Source organism: Calidris pugnax, unplaced genomic scaffold, assembly GCF_001431845.1.
Source record: "Calidris pugnax isolate Ruff unplaced genomic scaffold, ASM143184v1 scaffold24, whole genome shotgun sequence".
Classification (NCBI taxonomy): Eukaryota; Metazoa; Chordata; class Aves; order Charadriiformes; family Scolopacidae; genus Calidris; species Calidris pugnax.
This window is the reverse complement of record NW_015090922.1, coordinates 18,839,798-18,850,196: the sequence shown is the minus strand read 5'-3', so window position 1 is coordinate 18,850,196 and position 10,399 is coordinate 18,839,798.

The window sequence follows — 10,399 nt, the reverse complement described above, 5'->3', positions numbered from 1 at the left end:
AAAGAAAGTAAGCAGTACAGCCTTTATAGCCTTGCACATTGCTTCTGTGCCTACAAAAAGCCAAGTTTATTATGTCAAAGTTCAGAAAAAGATAAATCAGAATCATAGTTGATTAAAGATACATGTATTTCACATAAGTAATTATTAGCTAGAACTTGATTAAGTTAATTAAAGCATTTCTATCAGCTTCAGTAGGTGTTCAGTCCTCTGGTTATGTGCATAAAGTTCTTATAATTAAAAGTTAGCCTCAGTGGGTTTTAGGAGGAAGCCAAAAGCAGATTTTTTCCTATTAAAAATGTGTTCATCAGGTAGCCATAGTTAAACCAATACTCTTTTTGTCACTTGTAAGCTTTAAATATCACTTACTAAAAATTGCATTTAAATAGCAAAAAGACAAAGCATGGAATATAAACTAAGATGTCTATTTGAATTATTCATGGTGATCTGGAAAAATTAATTGATACAGAGAGAACAATAAATGTCCAAGGAGTATTCCTTTTGATAATTTTCACTTCTCTTTCCCTATTTTGTTAAAAGGGGAAAAAAAATCTAAATTACTTGGAGTCCTCTTCTGCACCAACACATTTTCTCTTTGTTGTGTGTTTTTCTGCTCAGCCAGACTGAACCCAGAGATACCAATGACAAATCTGCCCTGGTTATCCATTAATATAAATAAAACCAAAACAATAAAAAAAGACTTTCCTAATACCCTAGAAACTTGGAGAGATGATTTTCTACACTAAAGGGAAAAATACCAGCTTTCAGAACTTATAGCAGCTATCTAAAATTCCCACATATACCTCACTCCCTTTCATGAGCCAAAATACAGATGAGATGCTAAATGCTATCTCCTGCCATTTAGATGGAGTTAGGAAAGGTCTACTGATTCATTTGCTAATGATAACTATTGAGTAGATATATAACTCACTGGGATATTTCCTATCAAATCAAAGAGTTTTATGCTAACTCCTCTACAAAGAGCAAAATAGTACCCCATCTCTGTCACATGGAGGGAAGGCATTTAAAATTATTATCTGAAAGACAAGAGTCTAAAGGTACTGCAGATTCTGTATTGATTGCTTAGTTCACACTATAAGAATGTCCTTTAAAGCTGGTAGTGCATCACTCAAGGTTGATCACTCATCACTGGTAACAGCCACCAGATGAACTTACCATTTATTTGTCACTTGTTTTCCTTTTCCATCGAACACTGTGTGTATGCACCTACCCCTGCACCCATCCCACCGACGTTCTGAGTTTGTCCCATCCCTGGCCTAAAGAGGCTGGCTCTTCCGCAGAAGCAATACAGATTCAGGCTTTGAGCTCTGGAGGACACTGACTAAAATAGCAGCTGTAAAAACTTCAACTAAAACAGAAAACCTCAGCAGAGCTAAGGAGAAGGTCTTTTCCAATTTATGGAAGTGAGATGAGTTGATCAGCTGATACCATACCAGACTGTTGTCAAAGTTTCATAGGTCACAGTGGAAACTCAAAGTTGGGGTTTATGTTTCCTTTTGGTTTCTGTGGTGAATGGAAATATAAGCTTTCTGAAGTGCTACAATTCATTTTAATAGCACTGTAGATAGCATGAACGTAGAAAGGAATGCATAAGCCTTTTATCTCTTGATTTATTATTTTTATTTCTTTAAATTTTCCAGATGAGGTGCTTCCTGATTCAACTTCAACTGTAAATACAACTTTAACTGTAGCTTTTAGTGTAGAGCGATGAAAACCTTCCTTTCTTACAATAAATGTAAAAGATCAAAGATATTATGGAATAATTTATAACATAAATAACCAGGTGGACTTGAAATACTGCATAATTATAATTTTTGAAGCTTTAGCTACAGAATTAAAAACACTTTCTCTTATACTTTATAAATGTTATATTTTTAATGTTTAATTGTGCCTCAAAATTGTTAGATTGAGAATTAATACCTACAGAAATTTAAGAATTAAAAATTGGTACATTGATTTTTTTTTTTTATTAATTCTGAAAGGTTCTCTATAAAACATATGATTCCAATTGCATCACTTAAGCTGAATCAGGGAACACACTTTCTTGTACGAAAGAAAAACAAAAAAAAAAGCTGCAAGTTGGGAGACAGGAAAATGTTATTTAGAAAGGAATGTAGTGGGGGCTTGATCTGCTAAAGCCTATATTGGATGACCAAAGGAAGGTGACTCAAGGTGCTTTTGCCCTTGCTTGATGCTGGATATGAGAACTTATTCAGAAGGTGTAGGAAGGACATGGACTTTCGCTACATCCTGCTGCCAGTTGTTCTGAGTCTCTCTCAAGTATGTCAGGGGAACCGTAAACTGTTGTCCTCTTCCTGCTACCCTCCTCATGTTCTTGAGACAGCATCAGTGGTTTTATCCTCATATATACTACAAAGAGTAGAATGACAACAGGAGACCGGAACATCGCTCCGGTCTCAATATGACCCAGAGATCCAGCTGAAGGCTAAGAAAAACATTTCTAAAACTCAAGTCAAGGTGGTAACGGTGCTACACTCTCCCATGATGGACTGTAGCTGAGACAGAATGTGAAAAGGGAAAATATGTCCTGTATAATAGTTGCAGGTGTAATCTGCTTGCTGTTTGCAAATCTGGTAATGAACAAATGGCCTGTAAACCAGATTACCTGGTCGGTAAAAAATAAGTTTTTATTGCTAGTCTGCATTGCTGTAAGCAGTTAAGCAGACAATGCATAACAGCAAAATTTTCTCTTTATTACTAAATAAGAAAATTCTAACAGTTTCACTGCCATAAAATAATAGGAGTCCTGTAGCAGTTTTTCTGGTAAAATTCAAAGATTGTCGTGTGAGAGTTGATTAATTTTTTTTCCAGGTTTATCACCTAAACTCTCTGTATCTTTTTTTCTGAAAAAAAAAAAGATTATATTTTTATAACAAAAATGTCAGTCAAGCACCCGAGAGAAGACATTAATTATATTAAGCCTTAGAAAGTGTCTTTGATAAATAAACTCACTATCATGAGTTAAAACATGCTAAAATCTAGTCACTCAGTCGAGAGTCTAGTTGACTTGAAGGGCAGGTTATAAAAGGCCATAATCAGCTGTGGGGGCTAGACCAACTAGCTGGCAGAGGAGAGGCAAATTCCTGCTTTCACATAATCCCATACATAAAGGGTTTCCTAGCATGGGGGATCTCCTTCAGCTCGAAAGCAATGATGACCTGGAGGTCTCACGCAAGGAGAACCCTTCTGCTTTAAAGGGGATGACTTAGTAGGCTGTTGACATTAATCCCATATATATTGAGAGGGAAGGACTGGGAGAACAATACTGATGATATCTTGTGTTTTTATTGCTAGAAAACGAGAGAACTTCAAATGTCTAGGGAACTGCTAATATCTTGCAAGTTCCTGCCAATAGTAGGATGCTATTCCACATAACTGCATCCATCCTCTCTTTCCCCTGGATTGAGAAACCTTTCTTGTCCACCTCCTCTCTACCAGTCCTTACTAATCAAACCATCCTCCTTCACATCTTTCTTATTGCTGGGGCTTCTCTGCTGTTCAGGGCTTGTTTCCTCTCCCCATCATTTTCCCAACATTATATGAACTGTTAAATTTGTGAGGCAGAAATGTTTTGAGAAGCAGGAGATGCTCTGTTCTCTTCCTAATTGTAGTACTGCTCTTGTAAGCAAGCCATCTTACCTTCCTGAAATCCCACTTGAGTCCCTAAACTGAAGATTCCAAGGTCATACTTGAAAAGATAATTGCTGCTCAAAACATTGGGTATACAGCAGCGTCCATTTGCTTCTTTCAGCCAAGCTGGACCAGAAAATCTACTGAACCTGTCCTTCCTGCAGACTGAGAGAAAAGGAGTATGATCTTGAATAATGTTGAGTATATTCTGACACGGGCGAGTGCATTAACATTTGTTGAGTCCCACAATGAAATCCAGACTTGCAAAGTCTCTCAGTCTATTTAGCAATTTAAAAGACAAATGACCACATTTCTAATTATGTAAAGAAAAAAACTCTAAGTTAGGGAATAGTTCTTGCTAATATACTGAATTCAGCCATGAGAGGCCAACTAATATCACAACACAAATAAGAAGATAATAACAGAAAAAAGAAAAATACAACAATGAATAACTAAGGCATAGATACCCTTGAAAAAATATAGTAATATGTGGTTTTGCCCTGAGATGCTATAAAAACTAACAGAGACTGAACAATTTATATGAATGCTGATTTATACTAATCTTTTTTCTCTCCCTGAAACCACACCGCAATAACTTTAAACATACAGAATTTGCAAATGGTGTCCAAGCTGTGCATGGTTCTAATCAAACTGTTAAAAAGCTGAACAGTTAGACTGGCTCGATATCTATCAAGAGAAATAAATAAGCTCAAACAATTTCTAGAAATACTGGTTTGCTTTGGGAATGGCTCTGCTGTACACTTATAAGCAACACTAATTTCCTAGGATGGATGAACTAGCAAAATCTGATTTCCTCAACGTACTTGTAAGTATCAGAAGGCAAACTTCTTTATTTGGTATACATAAAGTTGTAGTAATCAGAACAGCCTTTGACTTTGTCCTACACATTTTTGCTAACCCACATCATCATCTGCAGAAATCGAGAAGGTGATAATAGACATGAATGGAAGCAAGTCAGTAGGGATAGCTGTTTTTTATGGCCAGTTACATTTATCAGCATTAAAATCTAGAAAGAGCTAGAAAAAAACACTGGAAATATGTTGTGATTTCTTGGAATGAAAGCTCTATTCAGCTTTAATGAAGACATCAAAAATAGTTTTAATTAGCTAAGTACGTAAAGGGCCAGGTTGAGATTGCCTTAATAATCTCTGTTGTCTGTGAGTTCCAGCAGTCAGAATACAGCCAAGAATACACAACGCTGCCTGAAAAAGTTATAGAAGATATTGTCAGGACACTCACAGGGGTTTATACAGCTCCCTTGCCATAAAGCAGGATCAGCTACAGTTGCCTCTCAATCAACTGCTGATGGCCTGTCTGGGTTATGGATTAAGTGTGTTGCAAGACTGGGGACACCTGAAAGGCTCGGCAGGAGCCAGCTCATGTCAGGGAGCAGAAGAGTCGTGTTTACAGGACATAGCCACACCAGTGTACCCCATACCCACCAGCCCTATCACCAGCCTGCTCATTCTCTGTATTCTCACTGCCTTTTCCCAAAGACCACCTGGCATTCATCTTATACTGCCTGTGGGTTTGGGGGTAGGGTTGGGGTTTGGGGTGCTTTTTTTTTCCCTTTTTGAAGTTACTCTTGATAATCGAGAGCTGATTAGGCCCACACATATGAATAAACCTGTTGAAGTGAAATTTCTCTAACACAGAAGATATATTTTGGAGATGTTTCGTAGGTATAATCCTCCTAGGAAAAGAGAAATGGGAGATCTTCATTGTTATTAATGTTGGCATTAAAAAAACTTTTTTCAGTGTTTTCATATTTGTAATCTTCCTTTTAGCATTTGATTCAGCTGCAAAACAGAGGACAAGACATTTTGTTCATTACTTGAAGAGTTTGAGGTTCAGTCAAGCTTTGCTGAGTTTGAAGTGAAATACAGAGTATTACAGCTGGGCCTGATTTTGCTAAGCAGCTACCCACCAGCTTAGCCTTTACCCACCAACTTCAGCCACCCATGCTTTTCCTTCAAGAGTTCAAAGCCATGTTCAGAATAGGAAGTACCTTGCCTAGAACTCTATGAACTTCTCTTGGACATACTAAACCAGAGAATTAGCTATGACAAATTTTAGATCACATCCAGTGTATCCCTCATCCTGTCTGATTTCATCTATTTTGTACTGCAGTTATTGATACACAGCAGATTGCAGTGAAATAAACACAGTATTTTCAATTTTATATTTTAACATTTAAAATCTGATCAGTATGCAGCACTATGAAAGAATTGTAGATGCTGATCTAATCCTCCTACTTTTCTGGTGGCCAGATTTTCTGTAATAAAAAAGCACATAATCCCTAGAATGACATACCAGTTTAAAGGACTTCTACTTTTCTTTTGTAAACTGACAGCAAATTTTCTTTCCTTCCAAACTGTGCTTATTTGTTAAAAAGATTTTCTTCTCCCTAAAAAAGTTGAAACCAACGCAACCTTGAGTGTGATCAATTTAAATACAAAACTGCATTTCTGGATATAGCAGTTATTTCTCCTGGTAGGCTCCTGATAGATATCCTTAAATAGCCATTGACTCCCTAGTTCTTTAACATTGCTATTTTGATATATATTATAAAATGTTCAGATCTGAAAAAATCCCTGGCTTGAATGCACAATGATTTCAGTGATTTAAGTGCAATGTGAAGAACTGCACCTGTAAATGGCCAGCCCTATTAATTTATAGCTTATTTATTTATACTTTTTATTAATGTATAGTTTCTAAGTTTGTGAAAAAAACATGCACAAGTAAATTAATCATGCAACTGTGTTTAAAAATTGCTTATGCAGTTGCTTTGAGGCCATTAAAAAAGCAGGTCCTTTTACTTGCATGTTCCGTATGAGCAAGCCAAGATGTATTAGGAAAAAGCTACAAACAATTGTGCCTGTCAGTTATTCCAGAGTTAAATTTTGAACTACTGAGCTGCCCCAAGCTAGGGATTTGGCTGAGAGCAAAGGCTTATAGGGCTAAAAAACCAACAGAGACTATTAGATGGGATATTTGTTTATTTTTTATGAACTGGTTCAAAACAATTCTTAAAAAGATTGCTTCTATAAAAATGAATTCTCATATTCGCTTTCCCAATTTCCCACCATTTTCCACTTAAGGATTTTGCAAAAACCTTGCAGCTACTAATGTGGTAAATCCATGATGTCTCTGTGAAGAAGAGAGAAATTATTCCCCTGTGTTTTAGACTGATTCAGCACTGCTTGCATTAGTGGCAGGTTTCATCTTGATCCTTTTTTTTCTGGTAGTAGAGATTGCTCATGTGTATAACCTGTTTAGGAAAGAGCTTATGTCAAGAGACTGATACAAAGTAGACACAAACGATCTTAACAGACTAAAGAATAAAAAAGGAATTTAATGTGCAACACAGACACAATGAGGCAGAGAAAAGAAACAAAACATTTGTGTAGAAAAAAGTACAACTTTGGTAGTAAAATCACCAACGTCACAAAATTCAGAAATATACAAGGAGTTACCAGTATATATCAGCACAGCAGAAGCAAACTTTTGAAATGAAGACATTTTGATGCTTTACTTAATGTTGGGGGGGAATGGGGAAGATGTTTTTATTTTTGGTAGCATAAATGTCATCTTCACCTATGTCATGTAATGAAATATGTTATTTCAGTTGTAATTATTGTGAATATCAGACTTATCAGGAGATTTCTGCTGAACACCTATTTTTCTTGTGGGGAGATTCACCATTAGCAAGGGGACTGAGGAGTTAGTGAAGGGGGTAGTAGTTTTCTCATACCACTGTGTAGTTTAGCAAAAACTCCATAATGCATGATGACCAAGAAAGCAACACAGCTCCACTTGGTTGCTGCTGCAACTTCATCCAGCCTAGCATTATAGCAAAACAAGCCCAGGACATTTCAGCTGCTACAGCCTGTTTATCAGAATGCTTTTGTTCCTCCCACAGTTGGATTTAGGAGTATTTACTAACCTGTTTCTAGGGGAAATTAAAAGCTGGATTTCACTTCAGTATCTGAATCTACTTACTCCTAAGCTATTTGGATCAGCAGACCCCTTAATAAATCAAGAGGTGGCAAGAAGCAGGGGTAAGTCAATTTCCCTGTAGGGATCCTTCACTGCTCCTTGCTGGGGAAAGCAGGGATCGTCACTTTCCCTGTAAAGTCATCAGATATCAGATTTGCTGGCTTCCAAGGAGTACCTCATTGTCCCTATGGATTCTTCCCAGGTTTGGGGCAGAAGCATTCTCTACCTTTCGTGATGAATCAGTGCCACTGTGCAATGAAGTATTTAGATTCGTGGGGCCAGAAAAGGGAAACACAAGCATACGCATGAGTAGTTCACAACTTCTACCTAAAGGGCAAGGCATGAGGAGACAAGAACCCTAAATTTTTGTCCTTGTTCCATAAATATTTCCGGATTTTGCTGCCTGACATGCAGCTATCACTGGGCAAACAGTCTATGAAGCAGGATACTAATCCCGTTCACAGCTGAAGCCTCTCCCGTTTGGCAGACAGCTCAAAAGTTTGCTCTCTTTTTCTCAGGGCCCTGCAACATTCTTATCTAAGCTGTCCGTAGCTTTCCTCTTCATCTGTTTTTGTACTGCTTCTAGCGCTTCTTTGTTCATTCCCACACAGGCAAACAGGCACAGTAGGTCCAATGAATTCTTTGTGCATTGAGTACACTGTGCACATCAGTACAGTACATGACTGGTAGGTCTGGCATGTCTGGGAAATATTGAACTGCCTGTGCATGCAATCCAACATGTCTGGGATTTCCATGCTGGCTATGTTCACAGGTTCTGGAAAAATACCTACGTATTTTTCATAGACCAGTTCATTTTTCCACATGAAGGGATTAATACACTGTAATCAGTTCACTTTTCATCTTTTGATAAACTAAGCTTATTGAATTCAAGTCTCTGATCATGTACTCTGTATTGTGCAGCATCCACTCTGAAATCACTTTTGCAATTCTTTTCCACACAATCTGGGGTTTGTGAACAGTGTTTTAAAAATACAGCCGCAGGAACTGTATGCCTCATTCAAAAAGCAATCTCAGCGATGCTATACATAGAAGGTAAAACCCCTTCATGTGCCTCGTCAGTAAAAGACATGACCAAAAGGCAGTGTTTCCAGTTCGTAGGAAACGGTATGTTTTTACAAACTGCTCTCATCCAAATCATCGTGGGTTTTTTGGTGGAAACTTCTGGTGAATCAAAAGTATTCTGACCCCTGCAGGTGCTTTGGCAAACTGACATGAACGGGCAGAGGCTGAGGGAAGAACCTGCATTTTTGAGGAAACAAAACAAACCCTTTAGCTCGCTGTGTTGCTACACCTGGGAGCATCGTCCATTTGTCATAAAACTCGAGAGTCTGAGTGCTTGTCTAATATGACCTTCAGGGTGCTTTCCTGATTTACCACCTTCCAGAGTACAGGAACACGCAATGGTTTTAGTTGTACATACGCGTTGCATTTGTTTATACCAAAACACAGTGCCTTTAATGAGATCGGTTTGTCATTTACTTTCCAAATCTATTAAAAACTCAGTTCAAATACTGATGCCCAGTGGATGGCTGCTTCTCATTGTCCATTCGTTGTTGAGATATGTCAGCTGAATGGCCCTAATCCATGTAATGTATGCTGCATTGATAGCATTTTATCACAATAATGACGTTTCACTGGAAAACAGATCGATGCCTTGCTAAACTATTGGGGCTAATTAAAACATTTGCAGCTCTTGAAAAACAACCATCTACAATTCAGTTTAAATTCTGAATGGATCAGAATATAGTCAGCTATTCTGACATGATAAAAACATCCTTGTTTTTAATAAGAGACAAATATGGGAAATGCCTTCTTTTAGACAAATACAGAAATGCTTTATTTTTCAGCATCATGTTACAAGGCTGTAATGTTTCCATTAGTGATGGGCCCGGGCTGATAATAGGGAACCTTTGCTCCAGTAGGCATTTAGGCTGGAGGGAACAGCAACGAACTACAGTGCTTTCTAAAACACACCAAAAAGGTACGCTACTGCTGACAAAGCTCTACACTAGAGATTCTTCTGTTACTGGTAGCAACTTGTCCTTTGCCTTGCCAATGGGGAGTTTTGCCCTTACGGAGCAGCTCCTCTCCTTACACGAGAACTGGTTCTTTCTGGTAAAGCGGTTGCGTGTGTAGGACTGGAGAACCCGCAGAAGCCCTATCTCGGCACTCTCCGTAATAACCTATATTAAGTTTCCAGAACCTCTCTCCTAAAATTTCCCCCATGGCTGGCACCGGTACACGCAACCCAAGACCTTTCCAGGCTCCTCACCCTGCAGCTGACACAACCCCACCTGCCGAACAAATGGCTTCATCCTCACTCGCCACAGCTCCGGGCACAGCCCAGCCACCACCGTGCTCCCGGGGCCGCCTTCGCACCCCGGGCAGGGCGTCCCACGCTGGCACCGGACCCCGCTCTCCGGTTCATACCGCGAGCCCGCCCTTCTGAAGGCAACCACCTCCCGATTCCCCGCCCGGCTCTTCCCCCCGGCGGCTCCCGAGCGGGGACCGGCAACGCCGCTCGTTTTGTGTCCCCTCCGTTCCGGCTCGGGGCAGGCAGCTCTCTCCAGCACCGAGCGGGGCGCCGGGCGCTGCCGCCTACCGGCCCTCCCGCCCCGCCGGGCACACCAGGGGTCTGGTCCCCGCCGCCGGGCCCAGCGCGGCAGCGCCGCCGCAACCGCACCTAGAT